The 20,226-nt window shown below is 62.0% G+C and overlaps 2 non-coding genes across 2 annotated transcripts; both read left to right on the forward strand.

Annotated features, from left to right (window-relative positions):
* Positions 1-15: 15 nt before the first annotated feature.
* TRNAQ-CUG (transfer RNA glutamine (anticodon CUG)) lies at positions 16-87 on the forward strand. The gene has a single exon. It is a non-coding gene; the product is annotated as a tRNA-Gln (tRNA).
* Positions 88-3,563: 3,476 nt separating this feature from the next.
* Positions 3,564-3,635, forward strand: TRNAQ-UUG (transfer RNA glutamine (anticodon UUG)). Its single transcript has one exon. It is a non-coding gene; the product is annotated as a tRNA-Gln (tRNA).
* The last annotated feature ends 16,591 nt before the right edge of the window (positions 3,636-20,226 follow it).

Consider the following 20,226-nt stretch of genomic DNA (forward strand, 5'->3'; position numbering starts at 1 on the left):
TTTTTTTGTGCGTGTGGTTCCATGGTGTAATGGGTAGCACTCTGGACTCTGAATCCAGCGATCTGAGTTCAAATCTCAGTGGAACCTGGGCAGCTCTTTGTACATGTGTTTCAGTTTTTGCACTTACACTGAGTTCTCCTGTGCCAAAGGTTTCACATAAAAAGATAAAAAGAGAAAGTTAAAATCAACATGTAAAACAAAGATTTGAATGTTCCAAGCATCCATGGAGTGATCACTTTGAGTTCTATGGCCAAATCTACCTTTAAAGCAGGATTACGGAAACTTAAAATTGACTTTAAGTTACAGCACTCTTACGAACTGTGTCACGCAAAGCAACCATACCCTATGATTTATGTCAATGTTCACATAACACTTTTTCCAGGTGTATGAAACTGACAAGGATTTGAAGCTGAAATGGCTTCAGGAAATGTTGGCGTTTTCTTCCTGAATCATCTTTTCTTGTGTTTTTCAGAATTTCCTACAGCGGTTTGTAAACATTTTTGGTGGTGTTTTTCTAAAATTATTTTGGGCATCTTTTGAGTCTGTTTTTGTGGCTTTTCTTTGTAGCTCACAAAATGCACCAAAAGTCTCTCAGGAACCTTGAAGGAGTTTTCCTAACCTTGCCATTGAATTGTATTATAAGTATGGAGCTCTTCTAAATGAAAAACACCTGAAAAATGATATGCTTATTTTAGTTAACCGCTTGGCATTTTTGGAAACTTGATGTGGTTAAAAGACGCCCAAAAGCCTGATCATATGAACAGCAAGTCTTTTTTACGTGGAAATTAATTTGTTCAGTGTTTTCAGCATTTTCAGAGTAATTTTCAGGATGTTTTTGGAATGGACCCACTCCAAATCCGCCTTATAAAGAGGTAAAAGTCTTAAACTGTGCATGATTTCCATTGATGATGACTTTAAATCAGATTTTTACATTTTACTGGGACCTGGAAATTTGTTTCTATTTTCTGAGATGTTTTCCAGAGGGATAATCACTGATCTTGATCATGGTGCTATAAGAAAAGGTGTTTGATTGTCATCAAAGGTCAACGTCTGAGTAGTCGTGGCCGAGTGGTTAAGGCGATGGACTAGAAATCCATTGGGGTTTCTCCGTGCTGGTTCAAATCCTGCTGACTACTAATATGTTCATATAGTTTTTTGACTGATTACCTGAGAAGATAAATTTGCGTGTGTCCTGTTTTATGCCACATGAAGGTGATATGCGAACTTTGGGCAGGGTTTCTAGAACCAGACTGACTTGATTTTTGGATGCATTTTATATAAGCCGATCTGACGCTACATCCCACGTGCGTCATGCCACTAATTAAAAGAAGCGCCATGAGTGCCACCAGGTAAGTGGTGCATCTCCCTCTTTTGTCTAGCAGTTACAGACCACTGCTGTGGCAGATGTACTGGGATATGCACTTTTATTCACAGCAACCTTGAATTATCTCTTGGATAAAACTTTTTACCACACAATGAAAATTTTTTAGCCACTTCTGGATGAACAGCTTTCTAACTGTAAAAGTTTTGCAGTTATTTTTTTCTTACCCTTTTTCCAAGTAACAGATCCAACACTCTATTTTCTAGCCACTTTCCATCAACATTTAAAACTGTCATTGTTGAGATATCATGGAACTCTTGGCACACTTGTGGAAATAAAGTTTAGGAGATATTAATTTACCATTGTGTATTAATTGTAGATTTGCACTACAGCTTTAGAGCCTTTTTTCACCATGATTCATGAGTTCATTTGTGCTTTTTATCACAAAAAAACTGCAGCCAGTTATTTTTTGTGCATGTGGTTCCATGGTGTAATGGTTAGCACTCTGGACTCTGAGTTCAAATCTCAGTAGAACCTGGGCAGCTCTTTGTACATGTGTTTCAGTTTTTGCACTTACACTGAGTTCTCCTGTGCCAAAGGTTTAACATAAAAAGAGAAAGTTAAAATCAACATGCAAAACAAAGATTTGAATGTTCCAAGCATCCATGGAGTGATCACTTTGAGTTCTATGGCCAAATCTACCTTTAAAGCAGGATTACGGAAACTTAAAATTGACTATGAGTTACAGCACTCTTATGAACTGTGTCACGCAAAGCAACCATACCCTATGATTTATGTCAATGTTCACATAACACTTTTTCCAGGTGTATGAAACTGACAAGGAGTTGAAGCTGAAATGGCTTCAGGAAATGTTGGCGTTTTCTTCCTGAATCATCTTTTCTTGTGTTTTTCAGAATTTCCTACAGCGATTTGTAAACATTTTTGGTAGTGTTTTTCTAAAATTATTTTGGGCATCTTTTGAGTCTGTTTTTGTGGCTTTTCTTTGTAGCTCACAAAATGCACCAAAAGTCTCTCAGGAACCTTGAAGGAGTTTTCCTAACCTTGCCATTGAATTGTATTATAAGTATGGAGCTCTTCTAAATGAAAAACACCTGAAGAATGATATGCTTATTTTAGTTAACCGCTTGGCATTTTTGGATACTTGATGTGGTTAAAAGACGCCCAAAAGCCTGATCATATGAACAGCAAGTCTTTTTTACGTGGAAATTAATTTGTTCAGTGTTTTCAGCATTTTCAGAGTAATTTTCAGGATGTTTTTGGAATGGACCCACTCCAAATCCACCTTATAAAGAGGTAAAAGTCTTAAACTGTGCATGATTCCCATTGATGATGACTTTAAACCAGTTTTTTACATTTTACTGGGACCTGGAAATTTGTTTCTATTTTCTGAGATGTTTTCCAGAGGGATAATCACTGATCTTGATCATGGTGCTTTAAGAAAAGGTGTTTGATTGTCATCAAAAGTCAACGTCTGAGTAGTCGTGGCCGAGTGGTTAAGGCGATGGACTAGAAATCCATTGGGGTTTCTCCGTGCTGGTTCAAATCCTGCTAACTACTAATATGTTCATATAGTTTTTTGACTGATTACCTGAGAAGATAAATTTGCGTGTGTCCTGTTTTATGCCACATGAAGGTGATATGCGAACTTTGGGCAGGGTTTCTAGAACCAGACTGACTTGATTTTTGGATGCATTTTATATAAGCCGATCTGACGCTACATCCCACGTGCGTCATGCCACTAATTAAAAGAAGCGCCATGAGTGCCACCAGGTAAGTGGTGCATCTCCCTCTTTTGTCTAGCAGTTACAGACCACTGCTGTGGCAGATGTACTGGGACATTCACTTTTATTCACAGCAACCTTGAGTTATCTCTTGGATAAAACTTTTTACCACACAATGAAAATTTTTTAGCCACTTCTGGATGAACAGCTTTCTAACAGTATAAGTTTTGCAGTTATTTTTTTCTTACCCTTTTTCCAAGTAACAGATCCAACACTCTATTTACTAGTCACTTTTCATCAACATTTAAAACTGTCATTGTTGAGATATCATGGAACTCTTGGCACACTTGTGGAAATAAAGTTTAGGAGATATTAATTTACCATTGTGTATTAATTGTAGATTTGCACTACAGCTTTAGAGCCTTTTTTCACCATGATTCATGAGTTCATATGTGCTTTTTAGCACAAAAAAACTGCAGCCAGTTATTTTTTGTGTGTGTGGTTCCATGGTGTAATGGTTAGCACTCTGGACTTTGAATCCAGTGATCTGAGTTCAAATCTCAGTGGAACCTGGGCAGCTCTTTGTACATGTGTTTCAGTTTTTGCACTTACACTGAGTTCTCCTGTGCCAAAGGTTTAACATAAAAAGAGAAAGTTAAAATCAACATGCAAAACAAAGACTTGAATGTTCCAAGCATCCATGGAGTGATCACTTTGAGTTCTATGGCCAAATCTACCTTTAAAGCAGGATTACGGAAACTTAAAATTGACTTTAAGTTACAGCACTCTTACGAACTGTGTCACGCAAAGCAACCATACCCTATGATTTATGTCAATGTTCACATAACACTTTTTCCAGGTGTATGAAACTGACAAGGATTTGAAGCTGAAATGGCTTCAGGAAATGTTGGCGTTTTCTTCCTGAATCATCTTTTCTTGTGTTTTTCAGAATTTCCTACAGCGGTTTGTAAACATTTTTGGTGGTGTTTCTCTAAAATTATTTTGGGCATCTTTTGAGTCTGTTTTTGTGGCTTTCCTTTGTAGCTCACAAAATGCACCAAAAGTCTCTCAGGAACATTGAAGGAGTTTTCCTAACCTTGCCATTGAATTGTATTATAAGTATGAAGCTCTTCTAAATGAAAAACACCTGAATAATTATATGCTTATTTTAGATAACCGCTTGGCATTTTTGGAAACTTGATGTGGTTAAAAGACGCCCAAAAGCCTGATCATATGAACAGCAAGTCTTTTTTACGTGGAAATTAATTTGTTCAGTGTTTTCAGCATTTTCAGTGTAATTTTCAGGATGTTTTTGGAATGGACCCACTCCAAATCCGCCTTATAAAGAGGTAAAAGTCTTAAACTGTGCATGATTCCCATTGATGATGACTTTAAATCAGATTTTTACATTTTACTGGGACCTGGAAATTTGTTTCTATTTTCTGAGATGTTTTCCAGAGGGATAATCACTGATCTTGATCATGGTGCTATAAGAAAAGGTGTTTGATTCTCATCAGAGGTCAATGTCTGAGTAGTCATGGCCGAATGGTAAAGGCGATGGACTAGAAATCCATTGGGGTTTCCCTGCGCTGGTTCAAAATCCTGCTGACTACAAATATGTTCATATAGTTTTTTGACTGATTACCTGAGAAGATAAATTTGCGTGTGTCCTGTTTTATGCCACATGAAGGTGATATGCGAACTTCGGGCAGGGTTTCTAGAACCAGACTGACTTGATTTTTGCATGCTTCTAATATATAATTGCCTAGAATACTACTTCCTGCAATTTGTGCCAACTTCCGTGGCTTTGTCCGGAGCTATTGTCCGGAGCTATTGTCCGGAGCTAATGTCCGTAGCTAATGTCCATAGCTAATGTCCGGAGATAAGTGACGTCACCAGTGTCCTACACCCAGGCAGAGCACAGTGGCCCCAGGCACAGCACAGGGGCCCCAGGCAGAACATGGGGCCCCAGGCAGAGCACAGGGGCCCCAGGCAGAGCACATGGGCCCCAGGCAGCATATGGGGCCCCAGGCAGAGCACAGGGGCCCCAGGCAGCATATGGGGCCCCAGGCAGAGCACAGTGGCCACAGGCAAAGCACACACCAAATCGGAGGCCGAGGGGCCCCGCCAACCAAATCGAAGGCCGAGCGGCCCCGCCCACCAAAGCGGAGGCCGAGGGGCCCGGCCCCGCCCACCAAAGCGGAGGCCGAGGGGCCCCGACCACCACATCGGAGGCCGAGGGGCCCCGCCCACCAAATCGGAGGCCGAGGGTCCCCGCCCACCAAATCGGAGGCCGAGGGTCCCCGCCCACCAAATCGGAGGCCGAGGGTCCCCGCCCACCAAATCGGAGGCCGAGGGTCCCCGCCCACCAAATTGGAGGCCGATGGTCCCCGCCCACCAAATCGGAGGCCGAGGGGCCCCGCCCACCAAATCGGAGGCCGAGGGTCCCCGCTCACCAAATCGGAGGCCGGGGGTCCCCGCCCTCCAAATCAGAGGCCGAGGGGCCCCGCCCACCACATCGGAGGCCGAGGGGCCCCGCCAACCAAATCGGAGGCCGAGGGGCCCCGCCCACCAAATCGGAGGCCGAGGGTCCCCGCCCACCAAATCGGAGGCCGAGGGTCCCCGCCCACTAAATCGGAGGCCGAGGGTCCACATCATCCAAATCGGATGCCGAGGGGCCCCGTCCACCAAATCGGAGGCCGACGGGCCCCCGCCCACCAAAGCGGAGGCCGAGGGTCCCCGCCCACCAAATCGGAGGCCGAGGGTTCCCGCCCACCAAATCGGAGGCCGAGGGTCCCCGCCCACCAAATTGGAGGCCGAGGGGCCCCACCAACCAAATCGGAGGCCGAGGAGCCCCGCCCACCAAATCGAAGGTCGAGGGGCCCCGCCCACCAAAGCGGAGGCCGAGGGTTCCCGCCCACCAACGCGGAGGTCGAGGGTCCCCGACCACCAAATCGGAGGCCGAGGGTCCCTGCCCACCAAATCGGAGGCCGAGGGTCCCCGCCCACCAAATCGGTTGCTGAGGGTCCCCGCCCACCAAATCGGAGGCCGAGAGTCCCCGCCCACCAAATCGGAGGCCGAGGAGCCCCGCCCACCAAATCGAAGGCCGAGTGGCCCCGCCCACCAAAGCGGAGGCCGAGGGGCCTGGCCCCGCCCACCAAAGCGGAGGCCGAGGGGCCCCGCCCACCACATCGGAGGCCGAGGGGCCCCGCCCACCAAATCGGAGGCCGAGGGTCCCCGCCCACCAAATCGGAGGACGAGGGTCCCCGCCCACCAAATCGGAGGCCGAGGGTCCCCACCCACCAAATTGGAGGCCGACGGGCCCCCGCCCACCAAAGCGGAGGCCGAGGGTCCCCGCCCACCAAATCAGAGGCCGAGGGTTCCCGCCCACCAAATCGGAGGCCGAGGGTCCCCGCCCACCAAATTGGAGGCCGAGGGGCCCCACCAACCAAATCGGAGGCCGAGGGTCCCCGCCCACCAAATCGAAGGTCGAGGGGCCCCGCCCACCAAAGCGGAGGCCGAGGGTCCCCGCCCACCAAAGCGGAGGCCGAGGGTCCCCGACCACCAAATCGGAGGCCGAGGGTCCCTGCCCACCAAATCGGAGGCCGAGGGTCCCCGCCCACCAAATCGGTTGCTGAGGGTCCCCGCCCACCAAATCGGAGGCCGAGAGTCCCCGCCCACCAAATCGGAGGCCGAGGAGCCCCGCCCACCAAATCGAAGGCCGAGTGGCCCCGCCCACCAAAGCGGAGGCCGAGGGGCCTGGCCCCGCCCACCAAAGCGGAGGCCGAGGGGCCCCGCCCACCACATCGGAGGCCGAGGGGCCCCGCCCACCAAATCGGAGGCCGAGGGGCCCCGCCCACCAAATCGGAGGCCGAGGGTCCCCGCCCACCAAATCGGAGGCCGAGGGTCCCCACCCACCAAATTGGAGGCCAAGGGTCCCCGCCCACCAAATCGGAGGCCGAGGGGCCCCACCAACCAAATCGGAGGCCGAGGGGCCCCGCCCACCAAATCGGAGGCCGAGGGTCCCCACCCACCAAATCGGAGGCCGAGGGGCCCCGCCCACCAAATCGGAGGCCGAGGGTCCCCGCTCACCAAATCGGAGGCCGAGAGTCCCCGCCCACCAAATCGGAGGATAAGGGGCCCCGCCAACCAAATCAGAGGCCGAGGGGCCCCGCCAACCAAATCGGAGGCTGAGGAGCCCCGCCCAACAAATCGAAGGCCGAGCGGCCCCGCCCACCAAAGCAGAGGCCGAGGGGCCCGGCCCCGTCCACCAAAGCGGAGGCCGAGGGGCCCCGACCACCACATTGGAGGCCGAGGGGCCCTGCCCACTAAATCGGAGGCCGAGGGGCCCCACCCACAAAATCGGAGGCCGAGGGTCCCCGCCCACCAAATCGGATGCCGAGGGTCCCCGCCCACCAAATCGGAGGCCGAGGGTCCCCGCCCACCAAATCGGAGGCCGAGGGTCCCCGCCCACCAAATCGGAGGCCGAGGGTCCACACCAACCAAATCGGAGGCCGAGGGGCCCCGCCCACCAAATCGAAGGCCGAGGGGCCCCGCCCACCAAAGCGGAGGCCGAGGGTCCCCGCACACCAAATTGGAGGCAGAGGGACCCCGCCCACCAAATCGGAGGCCGAGGGGCCCCGCCCACCAAAGCGGAGGTTGAGGGTCCCCAACCACCAAATCGGAGGCCGAGGGTCCCCGCCCACCAAATCGGAGGCCGAGGGTCCCCGCCCACCAAATCGAAGGCCGAGGGTCCCCGCCCACCAAATCGAAGGCCGAGCGGCCCCGCCCACCAAAGCGGAGGCCGAGGGGCCCGGCCCCGCCCACCAAAGCGGAGGCCGAGGGGCCCTGCCCACCACATCGGAGGCCGAGGGGACCCGCCCACCAAATCGGAGGCCGAGGGTCCCCACCCACCAATCGGAGGCCGAGGGTCCCCGCCCACCAAATCGGAGGCCGAGGGTCCCCGCCCACCAAATCGAAGGCCGAGCGGCCCCGCCCACCAAAGCGGAGGCCGAGAGTCCCCGCCCACCAAATTGGAGGATAAGGGGCCCCGCCAACCAAATCGGAGGCCGAGGGGCCCCGCCAACCAAATCGAAGGCCGAGGAGCCCCGCCCAACAAATCAAAGGCCGAGGGGCCCCGCCCACCAAATCGGAGGCCGAGGGGCCCCGCCCACATCATAGGCCGATGGGCCCCGCCTACCAAATCGGAGGCCGAGGGTCCCCGCCCACCAAATCGGAGTCCGAGGGTCCCCGCCCACCAAATCGGAGGCCGAGGGTCCCCGCCCACCAAATCGGAGGCCGAGGGTCCACACCAACCAAATCGGAGGCCGAGGGGCCCCGCCCACCAAATCGAAGGCCGAGGGGCCCCGCCCACCAAAGCGGAGGCCGAGGGTCCCCGCACACCAAATTGGAGGCAGAGGGACCCCGCCCACCAAATCGGAGGCCGAGGGGCCCCGCCCATCAAAGCGGAGGCCGAGGGTCCCCGCCCACCAAATCTGAGGCCGAGGGTCCCCGCCCACCAAATCGGAGGCCGAGGGTCCCCGCCCACCAAATCGGAGGCCGAGGGTCCCCGCCCACCAAATCGGAGGCCGAGGGTCCCCGCCCACCAAATCGGAGGCCGAGAGTCCCCGCCCACCAAATCGGAGGCCGAGGGGCCCCGCCAACCAAATCGGAGGCCGAGGGGCCCCGCCAACCAAATCGGAGGCCGAGGAGCCCCGCCCACCAAATCGAAGGCCGAGCGGCCCCGCCCACCAAAGCGGAGTCCGAGTAAGCGCGCCCCCGGCCCCGGGTGCAAAAGTAAGCGCGCCCCCCAGTCCCGTGTGTGAAAAGTGCTGCTGTAAAGCTGGTAGCGCTGTTCAAGCACCATGTATTTCCTTCAGGAAATGCCCATCTAATATATAATTGCCTAGAATACTACTTCCTGCAATTTGTGCCAACTTCCGTGGCTTTGTCCGGAGCTAATGTCCGGAGATAATGTCCGGAGATAATGTCCGGAGATAAGTGACGTCACCAGTGTCCTACACCCAGGCAGAGCACAGGGGCCCCAGGCAGCTTATGGGGCCCCAGGCAGAGCACAGTGGCCCCAGGCAGAGCACAGGGGCCCCAGGCAGCATATGGGGCCCCAGGCAGAGCACAGTGGTCCCAGGCAGCATATGGGGCCCCAGGCAGAGCACAGTGGCCCCAGGCAGAGCACAGGGGCCCCAGGCAGCATATGGGGCCCCAGGCAGAGCACAGTGGTCCCAGGCAGAGCACAGGGGCCCCAGGCAGCTTATGGGGCCCCAGGCAGAGCACAGTGGACCCAGGCAGAGCACAGGGGCCCCAGGCAGCATATGGGGCCCCAGGCAGAGCACAGTGGTCCCAGGCAGCATATGGGGCCCCAGGCAGAGCACAGTGGCCCCAGGCAGAGCACAGGGGCCCCAGGCAGCATATGGGGCCCCAGGCAGAGCACAGTGGTCCCAGGCAGAGCACAGGGGCCCCAGGCAGCCTATGGGGCCCCAGGCACAGCACAGTGGCCCCAGGCAGAGCACAGGGGCTCCAGGCAGCATATGGGGCCCCAGGCAGAGCACAGGAGCCCCAGGCAGCATATGGGGCCCCAGGCAGAACACAGTGGCCCCAGGCAGAGCACAGTGGCCCCAGGCAGAGCACAGGGGCCCCAGGCAGAACATGGGGCCCCAGGCAGAGCACAGGGGCCCCAGGCAGAGCACAGGGGCCCCAGGAAGCATATGGGGCCCCAGGCAGAGCACAGGAGCCCCAGGCAGAGCACAGGGGCCCCAGGCAGCATATGGGGCCCTAGGCAGAGCACAGGGGCCCCAGGCAGCATATGGGGCCCCAGGCAGAGCACAGTGGCCCCAGGCAGAGCACAGGGGCCCCAGGCAAAACATGGGGCCCCAGGCAGAGCACAGTGGCCCCAGGCAGAGCACAGGGGCCCCAGGCAGAACATGGGGCCCCAGGCAGAGCACAGGGGCCCCAGGCAGCATAAGGGGCCCCAGGCAGAGCACAGGGGCCCCAGGCAGCATATGGGGCCCCAGGCAGAGCACAGTGGCCACAGACAGCATATGGGGCCCCAGGCAAAGCACAGTGGCCCCAGGCAGAGCACAGGGGCCCCAGGCAGCATATGGGGCCCCAGGCAGAGCACAGTGGTCCCAGGCAGAGCACAGGGGCCCCAGGCAGAACATGGGGCCCCAGGCAGAGCACAGTGGTCCCAGGCAGAGCACAGGGGCCCCAGGCAGAACATGGGGCCCCAGGCAGAGCACAGTGGTCCCAGGCAGAGCACAGGGGCCCCAGGCAGCTTATGAGGCCCCAGGCAGAGCACAGGGGCCCCAGGCAGCATATGGGGCCCCAGGCAGAGCACAGGGGCCCCAGGCAGCCCACAAAAGCGGAGGCCGAGGGGCCCCGACCACCACATCGGAGGCCGAGGGGCCCCGCCCACCAAATCGGAGGCCGAGGGTCCCCGCCCACCAAATCGGAGGCCGAGGGTCCCCACCCACCAAATCGGAGGCCGAGGGTCCCCGCCCACCAAATCGGAGGCTGAGGGTCCCCGCCCACCAAATTGGAGGCCGATGGTCCCCGCCCACCAAATCGGAGGCCGAGGGGCCCCGCCCACCAAATCGGAGGCCGAGGGTCCCCGCCCACCAAATCGGAGGCCGGGGGTCCCTGCCCTCCAAATCAGAGGCCGAGGGGCCCCGCCCACCACATCGGAGGCCGAGGGGCCCCACCAACCAAATCGGAGGCCGAGGGGCCCCGCCCACCAAATCGGAGGCCGAGGGTCCCCGCCCACCAAATCGGAGGCCGAGGGTCCCCGCCCACTAAATCGGAGGCCGAGGGTCCACATCATCCAAATCGGAGGCCGAGGGGCCCCGTCCACCAAATCGGAGGCCGACGGGCCCCCGCCCACCAAAGCAGAGGCCAAGGGTCCCCGCCCACCAAATCGGAGGCCAAGGGTTCCCGCCCACCAAATCGGAGGCCGAGGGTCCCCGCCCACCAAATTGGAGGCCGAGGGGCCCCACCAACCAAATCGGAGGATAAGGGGCCCCGCCAACCAAATCAGAGGCCGAGGGGCCTGGCCCCGCCCACCACATCGGAGGCCGAGGGGCCCCGCCCACCACATCGGAGGCTGAGGGTCCCCGCCCACCAAATCGGAGGCCGAGGGTCCCCGCCCACCAAATCGGAGGCCGAGGGTCCCCGCCCACCAAATCGGAGGCCGAGGGTCCCCGCCCACCAAATCGGAGGCCGAGGGTCCCCGCCCACCAAATTGGAGGCCGAGGGTCCCCGCCCACAAAATCGGAGGCCGAGGGTCCCCGCCCACCAAATCGGAGGCCGAGGGTCCCCGCCCACCAAATCGGAGGCCGAGGGGCCCGACCAACCAAATCGGAGGCCGAAGGGCCCCGCCCACCAAATCGGAGGCCGAGGGTCCCCGCCCACCAAATCGGAGGCCGAGGGGCCCCGCCCACCAAATCGGAGGCCGAGGGTCCCCGCTCACCAAATCGGAGGCCGAGAGTCCATGCCCACCAAATCGGAGGATAAGGGGCCCCGCCAACCAAATCAGAGGCCGAGGGGCCCCGCCAACCAAATCGGAGGCCGAGGAGCCCCGCCCAACAAATCGAAGGCCGAGCGGCCCCGCCCACCAAAGCAGAGGCCGAGGGGCCCGGCCCCGCCCACCAAAGCGGAGGCCGAGGGGCCCCGACCACCACATCGGAGGCCGAGGGGCCCTGCCCACCAAATCGGAGGCCGAGGGGCCCCACCCACAAAATTGGAGGCCGAGGGTCCCCGCCCACCAAATCGGATGCCGAGGGTCCCCACCCACCAAATTGGAGGCCGAGGGTCCCCGCCCACCAAATCGGAGGCCGAGGGGTCCAGCCTACCAAATCGGAGGCCGAGGGTCCCCGCCCACCAAATCGGAGGCTGAGGGTCCCCGCCCACCAAATCGGAGGCCGAGGGTCCCCGCCCACCAAATCGGAGGCCAGGGGTCCCCACCCACCAAATCGGAGGCCGAGGGGCCCCGCCCACCACATCGGAGGCCGATGGGCCCCGCCCACCAAATCGGAGGCCGAGGGTCCCCGCCCACCAAATCGGAGGCCGAGGGTCCCCGCCCACCAAATCGGAGGCCGAGGGTCCCCACCCACCAAATCGGAGGCCGAGGGTCCACACCAACCAAATCGGAGGCCGAGGGGCCCCACCCACCAAATCGAAGGCCGAGGGGCCCCGCCCACCAAAGCGGAGGCCGAGGGTCCCCGCACACCAAATTGGAGGCAGAGGGACCCCGCCCACCAAATCGGAGGCCGAGGGGCCCCGCCCACCAAAGCGGAGGTTGAGGGTCCCGACCACCAAATCGGAGGCCGAGGGTCCCTGCCCACCAAATCGGAGGCCGAGGGTCCCCGCCCACCAAATCCGAGGCCGAGAATCCCCACCCACCAAATCGGAGGCCGAGGGTCCCCGCCCACCAAATCGGAGGCCGAGGGTCCCCGCCCACCAAATCGAAGGCCGAGCGGCCCCGCCCACCAAAGCGGAGACCGAGAGTCCCCGCCCACCAAATCGGAGGATAAGGGGCCCCGCCAACCAAATCGGAGGCCGAGGGGCCCCGCCAACCAAATCGAAGGCCGAGGAGCCCCGCCCAACAAATCGAAGGCCGAGGGGCCCCGCCCACCAAATCGGAGGCCGGGGGTCCCCGCCCACCAAATCGGAGGCCGAGGGGCCCCGCCCACCACATCGGAGGCCGATGGGCCCCGCCCACCAAATCGGAGGCCGAGGGTCCCCGCCCACCAAATCGGAGTCCGAGGGTCCCCGCCCACCAAATCGGAGGCCGAGGCTCCCCGCCCACTAAATCGGAGGCCGAGGGTCCACACCAACCAAATCGGAGGCCGAGGGGCCCCGCCCACCAAATCGAAGGCCGAGGGGCCCCGCCCACCAAAGCGGAGGCCGAGGGTCCCCGCACACCAAATTGGAGGCAGAGGGACCCCGCCCACCAAATCGGAGGCCGAGGGGCCCCACCCACCAAAGCGGAGGCCGAGGGTCCCCGACCACCAAATCTGAGGCCGAGGGTCCCCGCCCACCAAATCGGAGGCCGAGGGTCCCCGCCCACCAAATCGGAGGCCGAGGGTCCCCGCCCACCAAATCGGAGGCCGAGGGTCCCCGCCCACCAATCGGAGGCTGAGAGTCCCCGCCCACCAAATCGGAGGCCGAGGGGCCCCGCCAACCAAATCGGAGGCCGAGGGGCCCCGCCAACCAAATCGGAGGCCGAGGAGCCCCGCCCACCAAATCGAAGGCCGAGCGGCCCCGCCCACCAAAGCGGAGTCCGAGTAAGCGCGCCCCCGGCCCCGGGTGCAAAAGTAAGCGCGCCCCCCAGTCCCGTGTGTGAAAAGTGCTGCTGTAAAGCTGGTAGCGCTGTTCAAGCACCATGTATTTCCTTCAGGAAATGCCCATCTAATATATAATTGCCTAGAATACTACTTCCTGCAATTTGTGCCAACTTCCGTGGCTTTGTCCGGAGCTAATGTCCGGAGATAATGTCCAGAGCTAATGTCCGGAGATAATGTCCGGAGATAATGTCCGGAGATAATGTCCGGAGATAAGTGACGTCACCAGTGTCCTACACCCAGGCAGAGCACAGGGGCCCCAGGCAGCATATGGGTCCCCAGGCAGAGCACAGTGGCCCCAGGCAGAGCACAGGGGCCCCAGGCAGCATATGGGGCCCCAGGCAGAGCACAGTGGTCCCAGGCAGCATATGGGGCCCCAGGCAGAGCACAGTGGCCCCAGGCAGAGCACAGGGGCCCCAGGCAGCATATGGGGCCCCAGGCAGAGCACAGTGGTCCCAGGCAGAGCACAGGGGCCCCAGGCAGCCTATGGGGCCCCAGGCAGAGCACAGTGACCCCAGGCAGAGCACAGGGGCCCCAGGCAGCATATGGGGCCCCAGGCAGAGCACAGTGGTCCCAGGCAGAGCACAGGGGCCCCAGGCAGCCTATGGGGCCCCAGGCAGAGCACAGTGGCCCCAGGCAGAGCACAGGGGCCCCAGGCAGCATATGGGGCCCCAGGCAGAGCACAGGGGCCCCAGGCAGCATATGGGGCCCCAGGCAGAGCACAGTGGCCCCAGGCAGAGCACAGGGGCCCCAGGCAGCATATGGGGCCCCAGGCAGAGCACAGTGGTCCCAGGCAGAGCACAGGGGCCCCAGGCAGCTTATGGGGCCCCAGGCAGAGCACAGTGGCCCCAGGCAGAACATGGGGCCCCAGGCAGAGCACAGTGGCCCCAGGCAGAGCACAGGGGCCCCAGGCAGAACATGGGGCCCCAGGCAGTGCACAGGGGCCCCAGGCAGAGCACAGGGGCCCCAGGCAGCATATGGGGCCCCAGGCAGAGCACAGGGGCCCCAGGCAGCCCACCAAAGCGGAGGCCGAGGGGCCCCGACCACCACATCGGAGGCCGAGGGGCCCCGCCCACCAAATCGGAGGCCGAGGGTCCCCGCCCACCAAATCGGAGGCCGAGGGTCCCTGCCCACCAAATCGGAGGCCGAGGGTCCCCGCCCACCAAATCGGAGGCCGAGGGTCCCCGCCCACCAAATTGGAGGCCGATGGTCCCCGCCCACCAAATCGGAGGCCGAGGGGCCCCGCCCACCAAATCGGAGGCCGAGGGTCCCCGCCCACCAAATCGGAGGTCGGGGGTCCCCGCCCTCCAAATCAGAGGCCGAGGGGCCCCGCCCACCACATCGGAGGCCGAGGGGCCCCGCCAACCAAATCGGAGGCCGAGGGGCCCCGCCCACCAAATCGGAGGCCGAGGGTCCCCGCCCACCAAATCGGAGGCCGAGGGTCCCCGCCCACTAAATCGGAGGCCGAGGGTCCACATCATCCAAATCGGAGGCCGAGGGGCCCCGTCCACCAAATCGGAGGCCGACGGGCCCCCGCCCACCAAAGCGGAGGCCAAGGGTCCCCGCCCACCAAATCGGAGGCCGAGGGTTCCCGCCCACCAAATCGGAGGCCGAGGGTCCCCGCCCACCAAATTGGAGGCCGAGGGGCCCCACCAACCAAATCGGAGGATAAGGGGCCCCGCCAACCAAATCAGAGCCCGAGGGGCCTGGCCCCGCCCACCAAAGCGGAGGCCGAGGGGCCCCGCCCACCACATCGGAGGCCGAGGGGCCCCGCCCACCAAATCGGAGGCCGAGGGTCCCCGCCCACCAAATCGGAAGCCGAGGGTCCCCGCCCACCAAATCGGAGGCCGAGGGTCCCCGCCCACCAAATTGGAGGCCGAGGGTCCCCGCCCACCAAATCGGAGGCCGAGGGTCCCCGCCCACCAAATCGGAGGCCGAGGGGCCCCACCAACCAAATCGGAGGCCGAGGGGCCCCACCCACCAAATCGGAGGCCGAGGGTCCCCGCCCACCAAATCGGAGGCCGAGGGGCCCCGCCCACCAAATCGGAGGCCGAGGGTCCCCGCCAACCAAATCAGAGGCCGAGGGGCCCCGCCAACCAAATCGGAGGCCGAGGAGCCCCGCCAACAAATCAAAGGCTGAGCGGCCCCGCCCACCAAAGCAGAGGCCGAGGGGCCCGGCCCCGCCCACCAAAGCGGAGGCCGAGGGGCCCCGACCACCACATCGGAGGCCGAGGGGCCCTGCCCACCAAATCGGAGGCCGAGGGGCCCCACCCACAAAATCGGAGGCCGAGGGTCCCCGCCCACCAAATCGGATGCCGAGGGTCCCCGCCCACCAAATTGGAGGCCGAGGGTCCCCGCCCACCAAATCGGAGGCCGAGGGGTCCAGCCTACCAAATCGGAGGCCGAGGGTCCCCGCCCACCAAATCGGAGGCTGAGGGTCCCCGCCCACCAAATCGGAGGCCGAGGGTCCCCGCCCACCAAATCGGAGGCCAGGGGTCCCCGCCCACCAAATCGGAGGCCGAGGGGCCCCGCCCACCAAATCGGAGGCCGAGGGTCCCCGCCCACCAAATCGGAGGCCAGGGGTCCCCGCCCACCAAATCGGAGGCTGAGGGTCCCCGCCCACCAAATCGGAGGCCGAGGGTCCCCGCCCACCAAATCGGAGGCCAGGGGTCCTCGCCCACCAAATCGGAGGCCGAGGGTCCACGCCCACCAAATCGGAGGCCGAGGGTCCACACCAACCAAATCGGAGGCCGAGGGGCCCCGCACACCAAATCGAAGGCCGAGCGGCCCCGCCCACCAAAGCGGAGTCCGAGTAAGCGCGCCCCCGGCCCCGGGTGCAAAAGTAAGCGCGCCCCCCAGTCCCGTGTGTGAAAAGTGCTGCTGTAAAGCTGGTAGCGCTGTTCAAGCACCATGTATTTCCTTCAGCAAATGCCCATCTAATATATAATTGCCTAGAATACTACTTCCTGCAATTTGTGCCAACTTCCGTGGCTTTGTCCGGAGCTAATGTCCAGAGATAATGTCCGGAGATAAGTGACGTCACCAGTGTCCTACACCCAGGCAGAGCACAGGGGCCCCAGGCAGCTTATGGGGCCCCAGGCAGAGCACAGTGGCCCCAGGCAGAGCACAGGGGCCCCAGGCAGCATATGGGGCCCCAGGCAGAGCACAGTGGTCCCAGGCAGCATATGGGGCCCCAGGCAGAGCACAGTGGCCCCAGGCAGAGCACAGGGGCCCCAGGCAGCATATGGGGCCCCAGGCAGAGCACAGTGGTCCCAGGCAGAGCACAGGGGCCCCAGGCAGCTTATGGGGCCCCAGGCAGAGCACAGTGGCCCCAGGCAGAGCACAGGGGCCCCAGGCAGCATATGGGGCCCCAGGCAGAGCACAGTGGTCCCAGGCAGCATATGGGGCCCCGGGCAGAGCACAGTGGCCCCAGGCAGAGCACAGGGGCCCCAGGCAGCATATGGGGCCCCAGGCAGAGCACAGTGGTCCCAGGCAGAGCACAGGGGCCCCAGGCAGCCTATGGGGCCCCAGGCACAGCACAGTGGCCCCAGGCAGAGCACAGGGGCTCCAGGCAGCATATGGGGCCCCAGGCAGAGCACAGGAGCCCCAGGCAGCATATGGGGCCCCAGGCAGAACACAGTGGCCCCAGGCAGAGCACAGTGGCCCCAGGCAGAGCACAGGGGCCCCAGGCAGAACATGGGGCCCCAGGCAGAGCACAGGGGCCCCAGGCAGAGCACAGGGGCCCCAGGCAGCATATGGGGCCCCAGGCAGAGCACAGGGGCCCCAGGCAGAGCACAGGGGCCCCAGGCAGCATATGGGGCCCCAGGCAGAGCACAGGGGCCCCAGGCAGCATATGGGGCCCCAGGCAGAGCACAGTGGCCCCAGGCAGAGCACAGGGGCCCCAGGCAAAACATGGGGCCCCAGGCAGAGCACAGTGGCCCCAGGCAGAGCACAGGGGCCCCAGGCAGAACATGGGGCCCCAGGCAGAGCACAGGGGCCCCAGGCAGAGCACAGGGGCCCCAGGCAGCATATGGGGCCCCAGGCAGAGCACAGGGGCCCCAGGCAGCATATGGGGCCCCAGGCAGAGCACAGTGGCCACAGACAGCATATGGGGCCCCAGGCAGAGCACAGTGGCCCCAGGCAGAGCACAGGGGCCCCAGGCAGCATATGGGGCCCCAGGCAGAGCACAGTGGTCCCAGGCAGAGCACAGGGGCCCCAGGCAGCTTATGAGGCCCCAGGCAGAGCACAGTGGCCCCAGGCAGAACATGGGGCCCCAGGCAGAGCACAGTGGTCCCAGGCAGAGCACAGGGGCCCCAGGCAGCTTATGAGGCCCCAGGCAGAGCACAGGGGCCCCAGGCAGCATATGGGGCCCCAGGCAGAGCACAGGGGCCCCAGGCAGCCCACCAAAGCGGAGGCCGAGGGGCCCCGACCACCACATCGGAGGCCGAGGGGCCCCGCCCACCAAATCGGAGGCCGAGGGTCCCCGCCCACCAAATCGGAGGCCGAGGGTCCCCACCCACCAAATCGGAGGCCGAGGGTCCCCGCCCACCAAATCGGAGGCCGAGGGTCCCCGCCCACCAAATTGGAGGCCGATGGTCCCCGCCCACCAAATCGGAGGCCGAGGGGCCCCGCCCACCAAATCGGAGGCCGAGGGTCCCCGCCCACCAAATCGGAGGCCGGGGGTCCCTGCCCTCCAAATCAGAGGCCGAGGGGACCCGCCCACCACATCGGAGGCCGAGGGGCCCCACCAACCAAATCGGAGGCCGAGGGGCCCCGCCCACCAAATCGGAGGCCGAGGGTCCCCGCCCACCAAATCGGAGGCCGAGGGTCCCCGCCCACTAAATCGGAGGCCGAGGGTCCACATCATCCAAATCGGAGGCCGAGGGGCCCCGTCCACCAAATCGGAGGCCGACGGGCCCTTGCCCACCAAAGCAGAGGCCAAGGGTCCCCGCCCACCAAATCGGAGGCCGAGGGTTCCCGCCCACCAAATCGGAGGCCGAGGGTCCCCGCCCACCAAATTGGAGGCCGAGGGGCCCCACCAACCAAATCGGAGGATAAGGGGCCCCGCCAACCAAATCAGAGGCCGAGGGGCCTGGCCCCGCCCACCACATCGGAGGCCGAGGGGCCCCGCCCACCACATCGGAGGCTGAGGGTCCCCGCCCACCAAATCGGAGGCCGAGGGTCCCCGCCCACCAAATCGGAGGCCGAGGGTCCCCGCCCACCAAATCGGAGGCCGAGGGTCCCCGCCCACCAAATCAGAGGCCGAGGGTCCCCGCCCACCAAATTGGAGGCCGAGGGTCCCCGCCCACAAAATCGGAGGCCGAGGGTCCCCGCCCACCAAATCGGAGGCCGAGGGTCCCCGCCCACCAAATCGGAGGCCGAGGGGCCCGACCAACCAAATCGGAGGCCGAAGGGCCCCGCCCACCAAATCGGAGGCCGAGGGTCCCCGCCCACCAAATCGGAGGCCGAGGGGCCCCGCCCACCAAATCGGAGGCCGAGGGTCCCCGCTCACCAAATCGGAGGCCGAGAGTCCACGCCCACCAAATCGGAGGATAAGGGGCCCCGCCAACCAAATCAGAGGCCGAGGGGCCCCGCCAACCAAATCGGAGGCCGAGGAGCCCCGCCCAACAAATCGAAGGCCGAGCGGCCCCGCCCACCAAAGCGGAGGCCGAGGGGCCCCGACCACCACATCGGAGGCCGAGGGGCCCTGCCCACCAAATCGGAGGCCGAGGGGCCCCACCCACAAAATCGGAGGCCGAGGGTCCCCGCCCACCAAATCGGATGCCGAGGGTCCCCGCCCACCAAATTGGAGGCCGAGGGTCCCCGCCCACCAAATCGGAGGCCGAGGGGTCCAGCCTACCAAATCGGAGGCCGAGGGTCCCCGCCCACCAAATCGGAGGCTGAGGGTCCCCGCCCACCAAATCGGAGGCCGAGGGTCCCCGCCCACCAAATCGGAGGCCAGGGGTCCCCGCCCACCAAATCGGAGGCCGAGGGGCCCCGCCCACCACATCGGAGGCCGATGGGCCCCGCCCACCAAATCGGAGGCCGAGGGTCCCCGCCCACCAAATCGGAGGCCGAGGGTCCCCGCCCACCAAATCGGAGGCCGAGGGTCCCCACCCACCAAATCGGAGGCCGAGGGTCCACACCAACCAAATCGGAGGCCGAGGGGCCCCGCCCACCAAATCGAAGGCCGAGGGGCCCCGCCCACCAAATTGGAGGCCGATGGTCCCCGCCCACCAAATCGGAGGCCGAGGGGCCCCGCCCACCAAATCGGAGGCCGAGGGTCCCCGCCCACCAAATCGGAGGCCGAGGGGCCCCGCCCACCAAAGCGGAGGTTGAGGGTCCCGACCACCAAATCGGAGGCCGAGGGTCCCTCCCCACCAAATCGGAGGCCGAGGGTCCCCGCCCACCAAATCGGAGGCCGAGAATCCCCACCCACCAAATCGGAGGCCGAGGGTCCCCGCCCACCAAATCGGAGGCCGAGGGTCCCCGCCCACCAAATCGAAGGCCGAGTGGCCCCGCCCACCAAAGCGGAGGCCGAGAGTCCCCGCCCACCAAATCGGAGGATAAGGGGCCCCGCCAACCAAATCGGAGGCCGAGGGGCCCCGCCAACCAAATCGAAGGCCGAGGAGCCCCGCCCAACAAATCGAAGGCCGAGGGGCCCCGCCCACCAAATCGGAGGCCGGGGGTCCCCGCCCACCAAATCGGAGGCCGAGGGGCCCCGCCCACCACATCGGAGGCCGATGGGCCCCGCCCACCAAATCGGAGGCCGAGGGTCCCCGCCCACCAAATCGGAGTCCGAGGGTCCCCG

Source organism: Ranitomeya variabilis, chromosome 2 (assembly GCF_051348905.1).
Source record: "Ranitomeya variabilis isolate aRanVar5 chromosome 2, aRanVar5.hap1, whole genome shotgun sequence".
Lineage (NCBI taxonomy): Eukaryota > Metazoa > Chordata > Amphibia > Anura > Dendrobatidae > Ranitomeya > Ranitomeya variabilis.